We start from the raw sequence: 24,975 nt of genomic DNA, 5'->3' as shown, positions 1-24,975 counted from the left end.
CTTAATAAAGGCCTCCCCCTCTGGCCAGTATAAATCCTGTAGGTTGGCTTATACAGCTGAATTAAGAAACCATTTCAGATGTCAAATTCTTTGGGGTTATAATACATCACTAGTGTACTAAAATGCCAATGGAATAATAAACTGCTAATTCCTACTCTCAAAAAAGGTGTCAAACCTTTCTGATCACTTTGCCTATAATAAATCACTAGATTGTTGCAAAATTATTTATGTAATTTAATTTTTAATAATAACTTCACTTAATAATTGGCTTAAAAATTCCTGAAATGTTAACAATCAATTCTCATGGGCTAGTATGAGTTGGCTGTAAGGGGCAGAGAGGTTAAGTAACTTGTTCAAAGAGAATATGTAAATAATATGAAATATGTGCCTGTGCCATGCTCACAAAACTCAACGAGATAGATATTATCATCCCTATATTATAAATGAGGAAACTGAAGTATAAATAAGTCCCATAGCAAGACAATGACAGAGACGCTATTCAAACCCATATAGTTCCAGAGCCTCTGCTCCAAGCACCAACACTAAAATACATTCTTATGCCCTCTTCACAAGAGAATATAAAGACTGTGAGGACAAAAGTCTCTCTACCATATTCTATCATAACTGGCAAAATCATGAAACTGAAGATGTAGCATAATTAGTATAGTATAAAAAGGTAACAGAGATCCAGATCATTCTTTGATGTAGCAGGAAGAAATGAAAGAAACAAAGCAGCAAAGGAGAGTCCAAAAACTACTCCCACCTGGAACCTGCTGTCAGATGGTTTCTAGGGCAGTTCCTTCACCCAGCCGGAATCTCTGACCCTATTTCTTATACAGTGCATGCTCAGTATCCCTACCCACTTCTACATACTAACAAACCAGGTTTCAGTGTAATGCATCGCCCTGTTAATCCTGGAATCAGTGGGAAAACAAAGCTCAGTATTCTGAAATTTAGTGCATCTATTTTTTATGATTTTACACAAACTATGCTATTTCTTTGATCCATCATCTGCATTCCACTTTAACTTTAAAAGACAGGAAGGAATTCTAATTAGAAACTTGCGAACTTGAGACACATAATCAATTGCAAGTAATAAAAAGTCTCATGAAAACCTTAAATGCATCTTTTATTCTTCTATTAAGAAATGCAGAGTGTGGCAGAGTTTTGATGTAATTAAGAATGCAAACTGCTAGAAGATAAGCCCCACATGGGAAGGGATGCTTGGCTGTTTTGTTTACTGGGGTGTTCAGGATAATGTTTGGCACATAGTAGGTGTTCAATAATTATTTGTTAAAAACAAATGCTTAGTTAATTGTACCTATATCATTATAGGAATAAAGGCTTTTTTATATCCTATATTATGTTTTATTAATATGAGAACCCAACCATTGTTCTTCAGGGGTTTTAATATTTTTTTCAGGCAATAGAGCAGTTTTTGAGAGAACATACACACATATAGAAACACACCGATTAGAAAGGAAGGATTTCAAGCTTACCTCTAAGTGCCTGTGTGTTTACAATTTTGTTTATAAGGGCAGTTTTTAATAACCTGAAAAAAAAAACCAAGACCTGTAGATGTTAATTATATATCTGTACCAATCTCAGTTTCACATTAATTTCCATTTTATTCTGATTGTAGAATATCCTGATTCACCCTCAAAAGTACTGGCAAATTACAAGAATTTTTAAACAGCTCACATTAGACTCATGTTATTTTTTAAAATCTGCTGTACTACTGAACTCTGATGAAAAAAATGAGAAAGCAATACAAATTAACATACTGAATATCTATAGTGTTTCTAAAATTTGGTAATGCTCATTTGAGTTTGCTTCTTTTTAAAGATGTTTTAATACATTTAAAAGGCAAAATCAATTGTTTGAATCAAACATTCACTACCTTCTGAAGTACATGCATGAACACTGTCATACATGGAACTGTCATACAATTCCCCTTCCATTGCTGTGCCACTAGATAGGCACCAAAGGCTCATTTTTTAAATACTTTGCTGTGCTAATATAAATGAAAAGAAAAAAAGCACAAATAGCCTTTCATGTGTAAGGTCTTCCATTTTTTTACATCCTTTGTTTTCTTCCTAAGTTCTCAAATATGAAATGTGATCAGTAAACTGAAAATACTATGCTAGGCACCATGAGAATGATGGAGAATGGGTTACAAAGATTAAAATACTTTAAACAGTTTGAAAATGTCAAATGCCAAAGAAAGATTTAAATTTGTAACAGTATGTGAATTTAGAGGGAGATATCTCCATGGGATACTTGCATTCCTACACTTCCTTTGTTTGACTATCTTTTCAAAGACAGTTATATAGAAAACAGATATAGAAGACATCTACCTGTGGAGCAAAAAATGGTGTCATTTTTACCATCCAGTATAATAATGTCTCCCACTGGTCCTGATATAAATGATCCTATTATAAAAGATTCTGGTTCCCAAAGCTTGGAGTTTCTTTCTGCAAAATAATCCACTGTATGTGTAGACATCCCCTGACCTTGCCACATCTTCCTGTAGGAACTGGGACTAGAGAAAGCTGCAAAAATGCTGAAACACATACTACTGCTATTGCTGTAAGTAACAAACTGCCTTTTGTCTCAAACCTAGGAGTCTCATGTCTTCTGTCAGCATCTGAAACTATGGCAGGCTAACCTGTTAGCCTGAGAGTATGATAAAATCTCAGATTCTTTACAGTTCTTGACTATTAAAAGGGAGATGAATCACCTTCTTCATGAAAGAGGAGAAACTGAATTTGGAGAATAGATAATACTCAGATATACATATATAGATGAAGATAAAGCAAATGAAACAATACAAGAAAAATGCACGAAGTTAAGAAAAATCAGAACATTATGAGCAAAAAGGACTTTCAGAAGGTATATGAGGTATGAGTAGAGATAATGTTTATAAAGGAGGTACATAAAAATCTTCACAGATTATGTGTGTCTCATATATTCCTTAGAAACTAGCAGTGTTTCTTGAATTACATAAGGCAATCAATTAATAACTGCTGAAAGAATAAATCTGTTAAGAGGTAATAAATGACATGAAAAGGTTCTATGAACTATGAAGTACTATCTAATCTAATACCTCATAAAGGTAACATACAAATAAGTTAAGACTGTCAGAATGGAACCTACTTACAGGGACTATCATTTGAAGGTATTCATTCAGACAACTTTGATGATTCTACATGAAGAGGACAAGGGATAGAATATGTGCTTTATATTTTCTATTATCACATACTGATTTTTCTCATTAGATAGTATGTTGAAATCTGAATTGACTCTTCCCAATGAATTCTTATTCTTCAAAGAAAAGATTATGTTTTCCCAGGAATCTCTGCTCCTGGAACATGGATCTGATCTTAGATACAAGGAGGCCCAGAGGCCCATAAAATTTGCCTGTTAGGTTTGATTCCTCCCTCTGCTTTTCTTTTTCCTCTCATTTCTGCACAGGAAGGGCTACCATGAGTGTTGAGAAAGACTGAATATTCATTGCAAAGCCCTTCTTACACTGTACAAGATAATGAAATTAAAGTTGGGATCAAATGGGTCTGTTCTGAAATAATCAACATGTCATCCAATAAGAATCAGGAAGGAAGATTAGGAAACTCTTAAAATAATCCATGTGAATGATGTAATGTTCACTTTGGTCCTGGTAGTAGAAGTGGAAGTGATGAGAAGAGTCAGACTTTTGGATATATTTTGAAAAGAGAATTAAAATACAGGTGGGAAAACTGAGGCTTTGATGAGCAAAGTGACTACCCAACTGAGGATCCTTCTAGTTTCAAATCCCAATCGCTTATTAAAAAAAAAAAAAAAGAAAGGAAGAGAGAGAGAGAGAGAGAGAGAGAAAGACTTTCTTGAATTGAATGTGAGGTGTCAGAAACATGATTTAAGAATGATTCCAAAGATCTCTAGTCCGAGAAACTGGAATTGAAATTTCCAATTAGTGAGATGTTGGAGACTATGGGAAGAGCAGGTTTGGAATGCAAATCAGGATTTCTGTTTTTGAAGTGTTAACTTTGAGATTCCCAAGAAGTATCCAGGTGAACCCTTCAAATAGTCAATGGTATATGTTATCAGCATTCAGGGGAGTGAGCAAATCAGAGAAGACAAGTAATCTAACAATATGAACCTAGTAATAGCTCCAAAGCTTAAATGCTGTAGAAATGAGAGGGGACGTGAGTAAAAGAACATTGAAGACAGCATGTATTAAAGTAGAAGGAGGACTAAAACAGAATACTATCCTGGAAGTCAGGTGAAAATGTCATTTACCAAAGAACATCCTATACATTGTTAAGCAAAAAGCAAGGCAAACTTTAGAGTGTATACAGTATAAAACCAGTGATTTTAATATGGGCAGATAGACATATGTTTAGATGCTTAAGGGTATGTATATATAACACATATATGCATATATATGCATACATAGAGACAGATGTATCTATATTATTGAATACATAAACTGTTTCTAGAAAACTACTCAGCACTTATTAACAGAGGTTATCTCCAGGGAGCAGCTGGAGAAAGGAATGGAGTAGTCAGTAGTAAAACTGCTACTCCATAAAATTTTTGTTCTGATTCTATTCTTTACATATGTCAACGTGGTATGCAGAATAATGGCCCCTCAAAATTGTCCATGTCCTAATCTCTGGGACCTATGAACAGGTTAAGTTATATGTATAAAAGAGCTTTGCAGATGTAATTAAACTTATAAACCTAAAAATAGGGAAATTATCCTGAATTATATAGGAGGGCTCAATCTCATCACATGAGTCCTTAAAAGCAAAGACCTTTCTCTGTTTTCAGACAGAAAAGCATGACAGAAGGGGAAATCAGAAAGATTCCAAGTGTGAGAAGGCTTGCAGATGTAAGGGTCACATGTGAGGACCAGAGTGAAGCTTTGTGGAACTAAGAGCAGCCCTGAGCTGACAGCCAGCAAGAAAACAGGCATTTCATTTTAGAGTTGCATGACACTGAATTTGGCCAGCAATCTGAATGGCTTAGACAAGAAGATATCTCCTGAGCTTCCAGTAAGGATACCCTACCTATACCTTCATTTCAGCCTGTGAGACTCCAAATAGAGCTTAAACTGAGCTGAGCTACATTCTGATCTACAGAGCCATGAGGCAACAGATCTATGTTGTTTTAAGCTGCTAAATTTGTGGTAATTTGTTATGGCAGCAACAGAAAACCAATACAATCAATTTCATGATGAAGATTTTTTAGTAAAGCTTTGAACAGAGGTGTAAATCTTTGCAAAATTTATAAAATAAAGAATATTTGTTTCACGTTTTGTTTGCATAACATTTTTCCCCGTTGAAAACAAAAAGTTACAAATCTGAATCTATTTAAGGACTCATTCATTTAAAAATGTCCCTGCTCAGTAATGTCAATACCAAATCATTACAAATCTGATTTCTAATCCACCTGTCCCAAACATCAACATTGTGGATCTCATTAGAATTCCTCCAAAATAGAAATGAATAATATAGCGATAAGAGTATACAACTAAAGGGCAAAAATGTGGAATTTTAAGTCAGGCAGGCCACTTAAGTTTTCTGAGTTTTAGTTTATTTGTTTGCATAATCAAGGTGATAATGACCTTTCCATCCTCATTTCACAGGATAATGGAACTAAAAGTAGTTTGAAAACAAGAAAAAATATTAGATCTTCAAGTATTCTCTTTTTTATGATAATTTTCTTGCCCCATAAGTCAAATCTATAAATATTTGCTTCCCAAGTCATTACAGAAATTATGATCCCACAGATACTTTTTAGAAATGAATATTTATGAAGATTCTTCATAAGTTTAATAGTGGGAAGGGAAATTTTATGATGTATGATTGACCTACTCCATCTTCATAAGAGAGCCTGAGGTTATTCCTTATACTACATTCTTTTAAAATTTCTCTCTCTCACACTGCCTTAATGATAGGGTTTCAATCAATTCACTCAAGAGATAGAGTCCCTTAATAGTTCTCATCTTAGGACACTATTTTTTCCATAGCATAAATTTTGCTATTTATTCATTTCATGTACTGTCAGTTTTTAGTCCATATGCCTATTTGCTTAAGATTTATGTCTTGAGACGCATCATTGCACTAATAAGAATCATTCCACACTTAGAGAAAATACATAGTAGTTCTTAAAAGTTCAGGTATCTTCCACTTCAATGCTATTCTGAAATTTAAGTTACCACTACTAAGATATTTCCTAGCACATGATTTATGTATTCTGCAGTTGATTCTTTTCTTCAGTATTTTCCAGTTAGCACATTATATTTAATGACAATCAAAATCTAATATATTTGGGAGTATAAGTAAAAAGGCGTTGACTCAATCTCTCTAACTCCTAACTAGCTAGATTTGGACTGGGAAAATATGCAAATTCATATGCGACATTCTAGGCTTCATTGGTACAGTCACTCTGAACAGCACAGAATAATGGCCTCCCAGAGATATCCATGTTCTAATCCCTGCAACTTGTGAATATCTTATCTTACATGCAAGATAGGTTGCTTATCAGCTGACTTTAATATAAAGAGATTATCTTGGATCACCTGGTAGTCAAGATGCAATTACAAGGTTACTTTAAGGGTGAAAGAGGGAGGCAGAAGAGTCTGATCCAGAGAGAGATTTGAGGGTGCTATGCAACTGGCTTTGAAAATGGAGAAAGATACAAGTCAAGGAATGCTTGACCTCTAGAAGTCAGAAAAAGACAGGAAAAAGATACTCCTCTAGGGCCTTCAGAAAGGGTGCACTGATTTTAGCCCAGTGAGACCCTTTTCAAACTTCTGGGCCCCAGAACTATAAGATAATTAATTTGTAGTGTTTTAATCACCATTAAGCAGCAATAAGAAACTAATAAAATCAGTACTGATAAAAAGAATGAAGAAAATTCATGTTTTAGAAGCACCAGGAAGTCACTAAATCAGCTCCAGAAAAGATCATCCATAGATGAGCTATTTAAGCCCAGATTTTCCACCATACACGTGTTCCAAAAAGAGACAATAAAGATATGAATGGCACTGCCTGAACTACAGTGGGAGAGCAATGAATACCACAAATGATTTTTGCAAGAAAAAGATAATTATCAGATCATCTTTAAACATGGTTCTGTTAAATTACTGCCAACTGATGGGTTCCAGTGATCTTGGCTCTTAATTGGTTTCTGGGTGTGAGACGGCAAGAAATAGGCACAGAGCAGCTTCATAACATCCATCCTTTCCAGTGTCAACTATAATTTTAGTCTTCTTGTTCTCAAAATTCTGCAAGAGCTGAAAATCATGGAAGCACTCCATAAGTTTTTTTCTTTGAAGCAACTGACTGATCTATGTCAAACTTCTTCAGACATCTCTATCTATTCTGTTATCAGCTATTTTTTAAAGACATCTTTTTCTGATCAGAATGATACTTTTAAAATGGAACTGAAGTTTCCAGAAGTTAATGAATTGGAGCTTTTTTTTTTTTCCACTAGGAGAACTTACTTCTCAAATATAGGTAATCATTAGCTACTGCTTCAAATTATTATTCTTTTTACTCTTAATACGTTTGCAACTGGCACTAAGTCAAGACGTTTCCTGGAATCAAGCAATCCAAGCTGTGACAGAGAATAGAAAGGCCTCGGGCAGCTGGGAACTTCATTTATCTTTCTCTTCCACCTGCCCTTAAATTGAGTTCATAGTTCCTGTCAGGTGTGGTGTGACAATTAACTGAGTACTAAAATAAAGAACTAGTTGGGTAACCTTTGGAGCACCGTGGCTTGCATCCTACTAACTTTCAATTCAACTCTTCATTTTTTAACCATCCTCCCTGAGTAAGACAACTCATATTTCATAAATCTATTTCTGCATCTGTGTTAAAATCTGTATGTATATATTAATATCTTGAACTACATAGAGATCTAGCTTTATCCATTTTCTTCCTGCAGAGGAAATTTTAACAGAAATTTCCTTTATAATTTAATGTATTCAATATGTTATTATATTTACACCAACTCTTATTAACACATTAAAAGCAGATAATCAATTAAACAAGTAAATAAAACCTCACCAGCTATTCTTACCAAGAAAGCTAACGATACTGGAACAGCAATGCTAATAATGGTAGTAATTTTATTAAAAATAAAACATGATTTATCCTCTTTCAGGATTCTTTCTTTAATCTATTTTTAAATAAACTTTACTAAAGTATAAACTATACATAATAAAATATACCTACTTAAGTGTTTAGTTTAATAAGTTTTGACAAATATATATACCCATGTAACCACTCATGATTTTGGATCAAGAGCCAAAATCAAGTTCTAGAATATTTCTGAAAATCCAAAGTCCTCTCATGCCCCTTTGCAATAAATTACCATCTCCTACCCACCCGCTAAAGTATCGACTTTATGTCTGCTTGTCTTTTTCAGAATGTTTCATAAACAGATCATGTAGTGTGTAGTTTTTAGTGTCTGGATTTTTCACTCAGCATATTTTAGAGATTTATTCACATAGCTGAATGTATCAGTTATGTGCTCATTTTTATTTTTCTATATTAGGGTGTATACATACACTACATTGTATTTACTCAGTCATCTGTTGTTGGACTTTTGATTTTTTTTTTCAGTTTTTTGGCTAATGAGAATTAAACTGCTAAGAATACTCCTGCACAAGTCTTTTCATGAATATGAGCTTTTATTTTCTTAATAAATAGACATTTGAATGCTAGGTTATATAGTAAATGCACACTGAACTTTATAAGATACCACCAAACTGTTTTCCAAAGTGTAATATTTTATATTCTCATTAGCAGTATATGAACATTTCAGTGGTTTTGTATTCTCGTCAATACTTGACACTGTCAGGCTTTTTCTTTATAATCATTCAAACAATACATATGGAATTTCATTGTGGTTTTATTTTGAATTTCCCTTATGAATTTTCATGTGATTTTTTGCCATTCCTATGTTATTCTATGAGGTGGCTCTTCAAATAATTTTGCCCAACTTTTTAGTAAGATATTCTGTTAACTAATCATTAAGTTTTAAAAGATATTTGTATGTCCTTTGTCAGATATATGTATTATAAATATTTTTCCCAATCAGTGCTTACTTTTCAATGTCTATGGAATTTATCATTTCTTTTATTGTTTGAGTTTTTTGTGTCTTCTCTTAGAAATCTTTGCTTAGCCCAAGGTAGCAAAATTATTTTCATTTTATTTTATTAACTTTTACAGTTAGATCTATGATCCATTTTCAGTTAGCATTTGCATATGGTGTGAAATAAAGTTAAAGGTTCTTTTTTAAATCAAACTATAGTTGTTTCAGCATTATTTGTTGAAAAGATGATTGTTTCCACATTGATCATCACCTTGAAACCTCTGTCAAAATTAACTGCGTGCACTTTTCTACACTTTCAGGTCTGTTTCATTGATTTATATGCCTATATTTATTCCACTGCCATACTGTCTTTATTACTGCAGCCTTGTAATAAGTCATAAAATTGGCAGTGTAAGTGCTATAACTTTCTTATTTTTCTGTTTTGCTTTTCTATTCTCTGTCCTTTATATATCTTATATGTATTAGAATCAGTGTGAGCATATGTGGGTTAACAAATGAGTTGGAGAAAGTTTATACACAGATTTGGAGGCTTCTTCTTTCTGCTATGCCACTCTAGACTTCTGTCCTCTGCCACCTCAGGCCAGTAGGTGTTCAGCTTTCTGTACTTGAGGTATGTATGCATTGAGTCATATACTGTCACAAGTAGTACACTTGCAAGTTCTGTCTTTGATGGTAAGATTCCACTCTGGTTTGTGTCTCTTTTTACAGCATCCTACTGGATTCCTACCCACATGCAAAGTTTAGAGGTCAGTCATGGAATTTAGGCAGAGATTATACTCAGATTTTGGGTCTCACCCTGTCTGTGGCTCTCTCATGTCTAGGATTTTCCCCTTAATTTCAATCTGCCCTGCCACCTGGAACTGCACTGTGCCACTCCCAGTTTGAAAGGACGTGATGCCCTGTTGCTCCGGCTATGGTGATTGGAGATCAACCTCTGTTCCGAAACTGAAGATCATAATTTTTGCTTGTTTCAGTTGAATCTTTCAAAGGTAAACTTGTGTTCACTTACTATCTGTTTTTGGTCAATTTCCAGTGTCTTAAAAAAATGAAAGCACACATATACACACACATAATAATTAGATTTTACATACACATATATGTTTTATTTTTATTTTATAACTATTATCTCTCAGGAGGATGAGTTTTGGTGGTGGTGCTCTTCATTTCAACATTACCTGAAACTCTCTCAAGGCCCTTTTTTATTTTCATGGGTCCAGGCACCCTTATTGGTGGTGCCTCACTTGTACTTCCTGATAATTCCTAATTAAACATGACTATTGGAGCAATAGGTGCAATCCAAAATGTTCAAGTTGCACACATGACAAAAATCCCAATTTCCCTTTTATAATTAAAGAAGCATTCTAATAAGAATAGAATGAATTCATAGAGAAAACTGGCCCCAACACAATGGGAAACTGAGGCTACGCGTGATATTAAGCCTGGTCAATACAAGACACTGAAGAGACGAAGCAAGAAAAGGGGAATTCCTCCTTTTCATTCTGGTGTCCTTTTACCAGAAGCAGATGGCGCCTAAAGCAGACGGCCTCACTGGTGTCAAATTCCTGAAGCACGTGGTATTCCAGAGTCTTGCTCCTGCACTGAATGGTTTCTTCAGAATTAGCTCCTGCAGCTCTCTTGGGTATGAGAGCCCACCAGCCAGCAGCTCCCTCCTCCTCAGGTGGCTTTGCAGGAAGTGCCACACAAAACTCACCCCCTCCCCCCATCTGCCTCACTATCTGCCCCTTCAGCCCCTCAGTTAGCTTGCAAGTGACTTCAGAATTATAGTACGTTCTTGTGAATGGCTTCCTACAGCATTACTGAGGGCATATTTCTAGAAAGTTCTGCCAGCATAATACTTTAACAACTTCTTCATCCAAGGAACCACAGCCAAACTTTTTCCAATGAGGTCTGAATCTTGGTGCTAGGGCAAGGATAGCCATTCCTTGAGTGACTTACTTCACCCATAGGTATAGAACTATATTCCATTCATGACCATCCACCTATAGGTAACTTCATGCATTGTGAGAACCATCAGAGGACTGATTATTAGGTAGAATAACCAACAGAATGGTTTTTGTGAACAAAAGCAGAAAATGTCTTGAATTTACTCTAACAAATGTGTTTTTTGTTTCTAATAAGCGGCAACAATTCCCTGAGACACTTCACTTTTAAAGTTTTATCAATCTGTAACAGGAAAGTTCTATTTATATTTTACTTGGATTAAAGAACAATGAATAAATTTGTCATTGTAGTAATTAAGAAGTACAGACTTAGGAATTCAATAGTTCCCTATTTATTGCCTATTGTTTATTACAATACAGATATACTTGATCTACTTACAGTCATCTAAGAATATCCCTGTAACACAGTATAAAACAATAAAAACACCAGCTTTTATTTTGCTCTAGTAAGCTAAACTTAATTTTCTTTCTATTTCCCTCTTGCTATAGACATGTAAAAATAATTAATAGCTCAAGATTCTCCTGTTCTCAACTATCATTCCCATTAGAATAAGAAGAGAACAGTTAATTCACCAGGTTTTCTAAGAGAAATTAATATGCAGTCTCTCTATCATCAAATTTCATGAATGGATTACTAAACATGGAAGAAGATAATTATTCTCTAATCAAGTTTTCCCAAAGTTCATTCCTTTGAGGGTGGTTCTACAAGACTGTTAAAAAGGGTTGGATGGTCAAATAATCTCTAAAAACTGGGCAAAATAAAATTAACTATCTGTCTTTACTAGAGGGTTTCAGAGGCATCATTTAATGAGGTCAGATATTTTGGGAATTCCAGGAAAAAAAAGATAGAAAATACAGCATTTACCAAACTTGTTTCATCTAGAAACCCAACTTTTATAGAATACATGTTGAAAAGTATCACTTCTCCCCAACTTACTCTTCACATACAAAAATGGCCTATTCAGTGTTACACACATTTGTAGCAGAATTCTAGGACTAAAATCCAAGTCTGTATCTTGAAGCATAAATTCTTTCATATTAATAACCATTTTCTAGCCAATTTTCCAGTTTGAGAACATTTCCTAACCAAATTTCAAATCTTACATTATTATATATTATGATAGCAAAATATTTCTATATTTTCACTGTGTCATTCTTCAGACTTCTGACAAACAAAAAAGGCTAATATGTTTATCTTTAATTATTGGGAATGTTTCTTTTTTATCATTGCTTCCTTTCCCATCTGCTATATTTCTCTGTCACCTCCAGCAGTATTTTGAATGCTGCCATAGGGTAGTATTTTCTATTACACATTACCTAAGACCCAATATTAATCCTGGCTTATCATTTATGTCACAGTTTCCATCTGTGTGGATAAATCAGTTTGCCCACTGGGATCATAGTGACACCTAAGGTCACCATGTTCCAAACATTGTACTAAATGTTTTTATGTAACATCTTTATTAAATTTGCACAAGTATAAACCCTTATTTAATCCCCACAATCATCAATAATGTAAGTAATATTATGATTTCCACTTTATAAATCAGGAAATTGAGAATAGAATTTATTGGTTACTTGCACAAGTTCTTTGGTTATTAGCACTACTAATTAGTTGTTGAGTTCAACTTAAACAGTAGCAGGAGGACGTCACATACTCTTAACCACTCACTATGTAACTGGCTTAGCTTTTAACTCAGAACAATTCAGTGTCAAGCTGATGGTCAGACTGAGATGACACTGAAGCAGTCTCAAAAAAAAACAAGTAATAATTACTACACTGATGTTTATACTGCACTTAAACAGAATTTATTCTCTTTTACTCTGTCTTCTAGAAAGCACATTTTTATTTTGTCTCTCATCAATTCACACAAAGATAATGATTACACATGACATTGATAAACTTCTATGCATACTTTGAAAGGACAAATAAAGCTGAATATTCAAGTACATAATCAGCAAATATGACAATTTTCACTTTTATTTAATAGTCTACCAGCTGGAAAGAAAAAAAAATTGAATGTTAGTACAATAGGTTATTCTTGCAAAGCAAGATTATCACCAGATTATAAGAGTAACAGAAATGAAGACTATTATTTCTGTCAACTTATAAATGGACTTTGGGTTTAGAATGTAGCTATAACTTAGAATAGCTAAAATATTATATGCTGGTTATTTTTGGAATTGAAAAGGTACCATTAGTGAAGAAATTCCTTGCAGAACAACCATGAAAAGTTCACATTTCTTTACTAGTGATATGAATTAAAAATTAAAGGAGGAAAACTACTTACAATCACAAATAGTTACCCGCTTTTCACTCCTTTCAAAAGTCATATTCCTTATTTGATATTTGAATGTATTAATAAAACCTGCTTTTTAAAATATTTCTGCTTTAAATATTTCATTGTAAAGAAAGTAGAAAGGAATAAAGTGAAGAAGAAAGGACATGAAACAAAAGCAAAAGAATCAAGCATTTTTTTTCATATATCACTGAACAGTCTCTTTCAAAATAAAAAATAATTACTGGAATAGGATTTTGTTTTGCTTTTGTGTTTAACTCAGCAAAAGATAAGAAAAATAAACAATAGCACATTCTTCTAAAGAAACAGAAAACAGAGATAAGCAAAATGCAGATTTTCACAAATTATAGATGAACAAGAAGACAGTAACAAAATTTTTATTAAGATTTATATGCCATATGAGAATGAGGAGAGATGCTAATACTACTCTACATATCTAATTATTGAAAGAATAGTGGTTCTAGATTCAGCTGTAAGAATAAACTGTTGCTCCTGGGAAGCTATTTTACAAAATTAAGTCTCAGTTCCACAACAATGAAATAGAGCATGGTGGTGGGGGACAATATAATTCTGAAATTTCTGAATAGCTCTGAAAATATAAGACAAGAAAAATAGCTAAGGACCTCACATTATTTGCTCACATGTTTTCCTAGGTTCTTCAATCATAACATTATTTTTTGCTATACCATGAAATCCTCTGCCCCTTGCCCCCACCATCAAATTTTTCTACTGCAAAAGACTTTATTTATTAATGACTAATTTGTGTGCCTGACACTGTTAAGAGCCATGAAGGAATAAAAAAAAGAGTGAACCTCAGTTTCTGTTCTCAACAGAACATAATTCTGACATAACTCTTAGAAAAATAAGAAAGAAAAAATAACAATGGCAATTAGTGAAGGGCACAGTGAAAACCCAAGTTTCAAAATAATTGTTAGAGACAAATGATGTAAAAGTCTAGAAAGGACAAACACAGGTTTAGTGAGATCATTTTTTAAAGTACTCATTGGTGTGTGTTCCTCTTGCTTTTTTACCTTACCCCTCACCATAGGTAGCTGGTTCTTCAATCTTTCCAATTTTACCCTCAATGTCGTCTTAACTAGCTGTTCTAGTTTTACCTTTTAAAATCTGCTGAGAGATCAGCATGCTTGAAATTATACCACTACCTGGCTGACTTGGACCACCGACTTATATAAATAGCTCAGCCTAAACAAAACAAGTCGTGCCAATCTATTTGGAATTTATCAGTTACATGAGTCTGTGTCTAAGTTCCAACCTACAAATGGAGCTAAAGGAATGAGTTTCTCTGGAAGATATTTAGAAAAATGTGAATGTATCACTACGTGAATTTTATAGTCCACCTTCACTTTGTTTTGTCTAACCCCACATAGTTTCTTGACTTTAAAAACAGATCAAGAAAAATGATGAATAGCAGGAAGAGACTTGTCAAATAATCATGTTTCTCTCCAAACTAATTGAAAACTCTGAGATTCTCCCAAGAAGAATACTAATTTGTTCTTTGACATGATTTCTAATGATGTTACTGTGTTCTAGGGCCGGCCATAAAGTAGGGAAGGCCTTGAAAATAACTTTGTTTTCGAAGTGGGCTACATCTTATATTTCTAACTAATTTGCATTCATACAGCTGGACGCAAGAGAAGAGTAATGATCATATAGTATATCTCCCAACTTTTAAATCTCATTTAAAAGAATTATTTAAATACATGAAAGTTAGTAAATTACCTGAATAATGTAAGGTACAAGTAAGATAGTAAAGTTATCCCAAAGAACTTAAAGCTGAAATGACCCTCTGAGCAAAATTCGCCACAGATAACATGACTAAACATGTGTGGAGTAAGTAAATATGTCATTAAAATATGCAGGGTGGAGGAAAAAAAACGTGAATCCCCAATTCAATTATCAAGATGTCCCAAGTATCATATTAGGTAAGCAGGATTGAAGGGTATGTTTAATACTTTGAAACCTGATCATCTACACTGCATTCTACCTAAAGAAAACTTGTATAAACATGAAGAAAACACAGAACCTAAAGTTTAAAAAGAGAACCCAACAAGTACAAGGTAGCACAGTTTATCTGGAATTCTCCAGATTGAGAGACACTAAACATGAGGGGCCCATTCACAGTCATTGGAAACAAAAACTATGTTTACAAAAAAGAAATACATAGTTGAATGTCACCACGTTCTAAATGAAAAATTTTCATAATACTTCACCTTACTTTATTTTCATTTTATATTTACTAAGCAACCTCCCATTTATAATGTGATGATAATGAAAGGTATGAGCTAACTAGGGTATTTGAACATTGCAGCTAATGGTAAAGAATATAATTCCACTGTCAATTAATATATTGACTTGCTTATTCATCAGGATCTTGTGAGTTAAGTTAACATGCTTTACTCCAGTCACCATGGAATTACCTAGCAGAAAACAAATGCTGGACAATGGATAAATTATGTCAAAATATTGGCACACAATGAGACCACTTTGTAGCCAGTCATGCAACTATCTTCTTTTAATAAACCAAACTCGTTATCACTGACTAACAAAAGACTCTATTAAAGTTCAGTATACATATATAATATACACAAATCATAAATATAAAGAGTTTGATTTTTTTAAAAATTCATAGACTAAATGTACCTGGGTAACCAGAAGTTAGAAAGAGAAAACTATGATCACTTCAAAGATCCCTGACCCTAGATCCCATTTAAGGCTAAACTCCCAAAGGGTAACTAGAATTTTGAGTTAAATACCATTCTTAATTTTGTCTTTTTTTAACTTTATCAAAATAGAATCATACAGTATATGCTCTTCTGTGTCTAGGTATTCTCAATTATTTCATTCAAAATTATATTAATCTAATTCTTCCATACTGTTGTATGTAGGTTTATTAAAATTGTTCAAAATATATATATGTCACTAGAGTTTAGCTAAACTTCTGTTAATAGACATTTGGAATGGGTGCTGTTTTCCATTTTTTAGTATCACTAATAATGCTGCCATGAATATTTTTGTAATGTCTTTCTTTGAGCATATATATAATTTTTATTAGTGTAATTTCTGGGTCACAGGATATGCACACAGCCAAACACTCTTGCAAAGTGACTTTACCAATTTACACTCCCAGCAGGAGTGTATGATAGTTCTAGTTATTCCATATCCCTGCCAATTTAAGCATTCTCCTTTAACACACAACTAACATATATTTTTTCACTTTTCTAGGACACCGATTTCTTATTTGTTTTTATTAAAAGAGAGTTTATGTACTGAGTATTTTGTGGCATTAGTTGACATAATGCAATGTGAAAAACAAAGTCACAAGTAAATACATGTGTTGAAATAATCACTAGCAAATGAAAAGTTACAAGAATGATTTTCTAGCAATTTCAGCTATAACATAAAATGAAAGACCTAGAAACTTGCCTAGGAAAGAAATTTTACTAGGCTATGAAAGATGAAATGATCTTTTCAAATAAGCTTTCAATATCTTTAGTAAGAAAATTACAAAGTAATTAAAATTCATTTATAGTTAACATAGACTAAAAGATCACCCTCATTTTTTAGAACACAGCTGTTGAAAAATGAGGATCTACTGAATCAAAAAATAAAAGCTGGAGAGTTAAGCACAGTCCAGGAAGGAAAAATACTACTCTTTATTTCATCTTAAAAGAATAAATAATACATTTCCCAATCAAATTCAGCTTTCATATAAATCTTAAAACAAAAGCAAAACCCACAATTTCTGGAATTAATGTAAGACAACTGTAACGTTTATTATCTGCAACTATTTGCATATTTGAGCTTTTATGGCAAAACCCAGCATCATTACTTGACATTCTTTTGACCATATCCTGACAGAGACCACACTGATTATGCCCCAGATTAAGACAGCATCTGAAAATAATGCCTCTGCTTCTCAAGAAACACAATATCCAATAAATTGTGGAGAAAAAAAGCATAATAGCATTGATCTGATAGCTCTTTGCTTTTCCTTTAAGCTTTCTTATAAACTACCCAAGTACATTTCACCTATTCTTCACCTCCATTGATTTTGCATGTGTCTATGCATTATGGCAAGATTACAGTGTACAAATAATACATTGGCATGCTAACTTTTAAAGGACATTTAAAAAAATGTTTTGCCCACAGCAGAAGCAACTATTAGTTTCATTAGCTCTTTAGTTGCCCAAGTGGGTTTTAAACAGGAAAACAGCACAATCTGAGTTGCATTTTCTAAGATCACTCTGGCTATTATATTGTGTATACAGTCCATGGATAGTCTAGAGTGGAAGCAAAGATACCCTTTAAAAGGCTGTTGCAAAAACAGCATAAGGGAGAAATGACAGTGTTTGACCAGGGTAGCTATGGAGGTAGTAAATGTGGACAGATTATGAGTATATAATGAGAAAGCAAAGATAATTTTCTGGTGGATTGAATGTGAAGTATGAGAATACAAGAGGACTCAAGGATGAATCCAAACTCATTCTGACCAATTCGAACAATAGAACTACTATTAATTAAGGGTTCATGGAGAGAAGAGAAGGAGAAAATTGAGATATATATTTATATATTTTATATATACATAAAATCTGGGTTGGAGATATGCATTTAAAAGTCATTAGTGTATAGTTCATATATAAATCATGAGACTGGTTAATTTTCCCAAGAGACTAAATGTAAGCAGAGAAAAGGACCAGGGACCAAGATGTGGGTCTTCACAATATTAGAAGGATGGTGAGAAGAGGAACACCCAAGGAAAATAACATTAAGTAGAAGCTGCCAGAAGATACAGAAGGAAAACTGAAAGCATAGTGAACCAGAAATGTGGTCACAGATGTGTCTCAGAGAGGAGAAGGTGATCATTAATGTCAAATCTTGCTAATAAATCAAGGAGAGACTGAGAAATAACTTCTGGGTTTAGCAAGCCATTTCACTGGAGCCTACACTGTGTTGAAATTCTAAGAGAGCAAGTTGAAGAGAGAACTGGAAGGGCAAAATGAATTGGAAACAGTGAGTAAAACTAACTCTTCTGAGAAATTCTGCTATAATGAGAAGCAGAAAAAAGGGGGTGATGATTGGAAGAAGCAGGATCAAGAACCTTTTTTTTAAGATGAAAAAAAAGTAATAGCACACTCATGTAGAAGGGAGAGGGCTGGAGCCAATTTCTTGGCTAGTCAGAAGGGGATGGAAAGGAATGTATGCACAAGTGAGGGGACTGACTTTAGATGCGATCATGGACACATCCTCCAAACTAATAAATTATCAGCTGTAGGCAAGGATGGAGAGAAGACTAAAGATTTGTGAAGAGAGAAGAAAGTATCCCAAGGTCATTTAACAGAAGGAAAGAGTGAATGAACCAGAGAAATATAGTAGGATTTCTGGTCAGCACAAAGACCACCTTGAGTTTAGTGATAGTTAAAGTTAGACAGTTCAAGTCAAATATAACATTTTACATATTTTTCACTAGTCATGCACAATGGCACAGATGCAGACACAAAGTAGGCAAATATGCAAATTTAACCATCATTGGCAGATTAGACTCAGTTATTTTTCTATTTCATTAAGGTATCCATCACCTCAGTATACATTTTCATAATGCCTATAAAATAAAAGGCATATTTTCAAGGTAAAGAGCACTATATCTTAGCAAATTGTTTTGTTTTGTTCTTTATATGCAAGAGTTCCTTTTAGGGATACTTTCTCGGTAGCCATACATTGTATCCAGAAGCCTTTGAGATCTCATCTGTTGTTCTTAAGATTCTAAATAATTTTTATTATGTTATTCTTATTATATTTCAGTTTTTCAGTTTGGTCTTAATTGTTTCCAAACCAATTTATTTATTATAATAAACAAACTCAAGGAAATTAATATTATTTGCTTTCTTGGATGTTTTAATATAATGTAAAACATATTATGGGCACCAATGTACAAAACATGTATGGGCACAAAATAAAATAAAATAACATTTTATTTTCAGTAGAATAAAATCCTTAACCTGAATACAACATAGTTATCTTCAAATATTCTTAAGGACTACCATATTACTTTGCTATCTCTACCTTGACCAATGGCAATGGGTGAATAGGCAGCAGAGGTCATTTATCTTGTCATGAGGGACTATCAAGAGGAAATTTTACTCAAATATACTAAAACCCCAGACGTTACTGGGTATCACATTGCTTCCACTGCTTCAAGAGCAATGCGATCAAGAGGTTCAGAGCTCTTTCTCTCCCATCCATAATGTATTAAAAACCAAAGTACTCTATATTTTGATTCTTAAGATCATTTTTCAGTTTTATTTTGAGTCTCCAGTCATAAAAATATGGAAATCAAGTTTCTCTGTATCCTTAGGCTTTGCTTATAAATGTGAAATCTACTTTAAATATTTAAACTTAAAAGGTTACAAGTTATACTCAAAGAATAAATGATTCCATTATAAATAAAGGCTTGAATCCAAACAGAAGTCAAGAAGGTATATTTATAAAAAAGAAATACTCACTATATTCACAATTTCCATATATTTTTTGCCTTCATCTTCTGAAGTTAAAAATTATAGAAACATAATAATTTGTCCCAAAACTCCTCAAGACTGAAAACCATAACCCAGAGAAATTATTTTTCATGGTAGAGTCTCCATCTGCAATGACAATCAATTCTCTATAATCTGAAAACTGGAATAGCCACTTCTTTCACATTAAATAACTGTTGGACTCACTATTATTGTGATAGCCTCATTGCAAATACATTTAATTTTGTTAATGCACCTACTAAAACTGTTGCACTAAGAACTAGTTACAATTATCCAAAGGACCTTCAAATGTACTGAGATTAGCAGAATTTAACCAGTCTTTATTCTCAGTACTCTGCTTCAATCTAATTATCTTGGCTCTTTGACAACCACATCACAATGTGGACTCATACTGAACAGATGTCGCCATTTCAAGTATCATCACTACACTCTTTCACTTGGGTATCTGAATAGATGACATTGATGTAAGCCTCTATGTTTATTCTAATTGCATTTCTTTGTATTAAGAACAGTAAAATTTCAGCCTGTAAATATACTTTTAAATTTTAATTTTTTATTCATCAAATTTCTCTTAGTTTGGTTTTGCTCGCACATATAATAAAAATTCTATCTATCTGTCTGTCTATCTATCTATCTATTTTTTTTAGGTGTTAGGAACAGTTAACCAGTCAGATAAAATTCTTCCTGTAACCTCATGGGGCATACTATTTAATGGATTTTTAGTTCCTCATCCAAGTAGTTAATTTAAAAACTCCCAAATAAAGCATTTATTAGAAAACTCATGTACCAGCATTTTTGGGAAGTAATCTTTTGCCTCTGAGGCTAAAAAAGTATCCCTTGTTGTTGCTCCAATGGCATAGTGTGTTCAAAATTCACTTCACAATCAGGCTTCTACTATAAGGCACTCAGCCCACGTGAGCTAAATCTCCTGTGATGTGTATTTCTCCCCTAAAGGATGGTGAGTTCCTTGAGCACAAGAACTGCCTCTTTTTCATATCAGCATTTTATATGTCAGACACTGTGCATGGCTCAGGTCAACTGCTGAATAAATTCTTGCTGACCTACTGAAGTGAAGAAAAATGCGTCAAGTACAGATTACAATACCTGTAACCCTGTATTCATTTACTCAGCAATAAATTATGCATAATTCTCTAGCATTCTCCCGAATCAACACTGTTTGACTAGTAAATCCAGCAACACATTTATCAAATTTTGCTGTATTTTAGTATATATGCTTTCCCTTCATCAAATCCAAAAACTCTTGATGAGAAATGTTCTTTCTAAAATCCACTTGTTAACAACTCTCTTGCTTGCTCTGGTCTGTAGGCTCTTGCTCATGACTGTCTCTCTTATCCTTCTTCTTTACCTGGCTGACACCTACTCATTCCTACATCTCTTCAGTAAGAAGACTTGTCCCTTGTTAGACAAGATTGAAAGCTTCCAGAAGCCATTTAAGGAAGAATATTAGATGTCCTTGTCACAATACACTATTTCACAAATATGTGTTACATTGATATCAGCCCCATAGCCTCAGCTCTGTGATGGAAATCTCCAGATTTAATGTTTGCTGTGCCTAACAAAAGATGGTGTTAGTCACAGAGTACCTACTCTGAAAATAATTCTTCAAATTTATTGTTCCATACTATTTAATAAAACTTCATAGATATGCTTTCTGAATAGCTTGTGGCTCTAATTTAGAAAAACATATCCACAATGCTGAATTAGACATGAAAACCTTGAAAGTTCATGAAAGGCTAAATGTAGCAAAAATTTTAAATGTTGGTTTATTGTAGGTAAATTTACAGATAACTGTAATCTGACTTCTACGCATTTTTTCACCACTTTATTTCAATATTTCCCTTCATGAACCTATTTGTCAAGGACAGAGTGCCTTCTCTAATATTGTGACATTTATTTCATCATAGTCTATTTCCTTAGGTTCTTAAATAATGAATACATTAATTACTTATCTGTTACCAGTCAGCATTGTTTAACTTTTGTGATTTGTAGCTGATTATGTCCGATCCGTCAACTTGACTGAAAGGTCTTTGAGGCCAGAGTCCACATCTTGTTTTTCACATACTACAGAGTTTAGACAAATGTCCCATGATTAACTGAATTAACTAACTACCTAAAGTTGGAAAATCTATGCAATTTTTTTGTAGATTGCATAATCTATGCAATTACATGTAGATTGTATTGAGTGAACTTTTCACTAAATATGTGTTGGATTTACTCAAGGCACTCCCTTGTTTATAAACTCCACCTACATGCAACATTTTGCTGAATTCTACTTTAAATAAAATGATTGCTATTATAAAAGCATTACATCCAATTACCTTATTTCAAAATGGCAGACTAACACCATCCCCCAAAACTGATAAAACCCTTCACTTCTTCCTGACATTATACTAGAATTTTATGTTATCCACTAAGAAGACTGGTGTTAACAAAAGGGAAATTTTTTATATAATTTCTGGTAGCAGCTGTATCTCTAGGACATTACTATATCAATTATTTTTAGGTTGCTTCTAACTTCTACATTACTGAAATATATTAAGTTTTCTCTTTTGAAATAATATAAAACAAATAGGTATGCAATATAATTAAAGTGAAAAATATGAGATAAATATATTAAAAAATGCTTTTATAATACAGTTGAACAGTACACTATATACAAACATGAACCTAGATGACATTAAAAACCAGAAATCTCAGGGCATGCTTCATGCAGTCCTGGGAGTTTCAAAGTGGAATTCTGTCACATGATTAACAGCAAAGTACATTTTATATTTATCAACTTGCTTTATCCAGAAAAATAAACTGACTCCTTACTCACATGCTATCTACTTTTAAAGGTGTTATTAGATTTCAACTGTGGAAATAGTTTGTGCCTCCATTCACTGGTATCCAGCATTAACACTTACTGGCACAAGGTATACAGGCATTTGTGGTAACTACACTGCAGTACATCTGATGCACTGTGAAGATGGTAATCTGGTAGCATACTTGGAATGGATACTAAGAAAATGGGTCATCGTGAACTCAGTTATTGCAAACTTCCAGCTGACACCTCATGGAAATTTCATTTGGTCTCAGAGTTTATCTGAGATAGGCCACCATGTGATATGAACTCCATATCTACTGATGAAGCAGCAAAAGTCCTGTTCACCGAAACATGGTGAGAGTTGGCAAATAAAATAGAAGCTGTATTTCTAAGTACTTTATCACTATAGTATTAGTAATAACATTAGTAACCACGGTAAACATTATTTATTGAATGTCTTGTATGTGCCAGGTATTATTTTACTTAATTTAGTCAACAATACTATGAAGTAAGTAGTAGTAGTATCAGTATATTATCAGGAGTACTAAAGGATAGGAACTGTCCTAAGATCTCAAAACCTTAATGGCAATAAATCAGAACGAAGACACTAATCCATGTTTATTCTACTTTAAACCTACAATTTTAAGCATTGTGGTTTGCATCCTGATTATAGGGTTTTCAGTTTTTTCATTCCATCCCAAAGCAGTTGGTACCACTTGATAGTGGAGTTCTAGTTCCTGGGGCAGAATCTCTTCCTGGCTTTTGACTTGACGATGGCACTGACCATCATGTCGTGACTGGCCTGCTGAATGTTCTTCAGCCTGTACTCCTGTAATAATAATTTCTGCTTGGAGAGACATAACTACAGGCCAATCACCTGATTTGTGAACCGTTTTTCTCTTGTGACTGTCATTTTCCAGTCTCTGCCCCAGCTCACTGCCAAATTTATTATGTTTCAGACATTCACTATAAATCAATAAATAATCACCCAAAAATACTGAACAAATTTGAACCCAATTCAATACAACATAAGAAAAATCCATCATTCTGGGGTGCGGATGGCATCAAGGGGGAACAAATCAGGGCAAGGCTTAGAACTGGGAGTGGGGTATTAAGGGCGGACATCATAGAATAGTTGAAACATAGGTCAAAATAAGTTAAAAGGCTGAAATTCAGAAGTTTAAGGAAGAGATCAGGAAAAAAGCAACATTGAGAATGAGGTGGGCAATAAATTACAAAGAAATTTGGTTTTATGGGTCAGAGCAGATAAGCTCCACATCCATGAGATATAAAAAGCTCAGCTATTCTACTATGGATTTGTGGGAACAAAGAAGTAAGTCTGACCCTAGAGAAGAAATTATTTGCCTCCATTTATATTTATAGTAAATACAAGGAAAACTATAATTTCAGAGCTTTTCTAATTTGGTTCAGAGATTGTAAACCATTCACTCAAAAATAGATGTTAAATATGCATAACATGCCAGGCATATGATATCTAGAGGTAAGAGATATGATCTTTGCCATCGAGAAGCTCACATCTACAAATAGACACTCCCTACACTACTACATAAAGCAAAACAAAGGTTGATTTCTGGGAGTTTTAGAATGGTAGATACGGATACTATATGAGAATAATCTCTTAATTAATTGGAGATTTCTAACAATGAAATAGGCAGCGTGAAGTGCTTTCTGTTACAGACTGAATGTTTCTGTGTTCTAAGATTCACATGTTGAAATCTTAAACACCAATGCGATGATATTCGGAGGTGGGGTCTTTGGGAGGTAATTACGTCATGACGGTGGAGCCCTCATGAATAGAATTAGTGCTTTTATAAGTAGAGACAAGAAAGGAGGTAAGACCTTTCCATACCCGTGGTAGGATCACCACCTGCAAACCAGAAAGAGGGCATTCACTAGACAGCAAATCTTCCAGGACCTTCATTTTAGACATTTCAACCATAGAACCCAAGGAAATAAATTTCTATTGTTCAAGATACTCAGTCTATGGTATTTTTGTTATAGCAGGCCAAACTGACTAACACAGTTTTCTCACTTTAAAGATATTAAAATTTAGGCTACAGTATGTTTTGGAAAGTACACTTGATAGAAGAGATGAGGAGGAGTAAACTGAAGGGCTATTCATTTTTCCTCCAACTTAGGGTCCATGATTCTTCATTTAACATTGTTTTCCTTGTATTCACATTGCCTAA

Source organism: Manis pentadactyla, chromosome 8, assembly GCF_030020395.1.
Source record: "Manis pentadactyla isolate mManPen7 chromosome 8, mManPen7.hap1, whole genome shotgun sequence".
NCBI classification, from domain to species: Eukaryota; Metazoa; Chordata; class Mammalia; order Pholidota; family Manidae; genus Manis; species Manis pentadactyla.
This window is presented reverse-complemented; position numbering follows the sequence as displayed.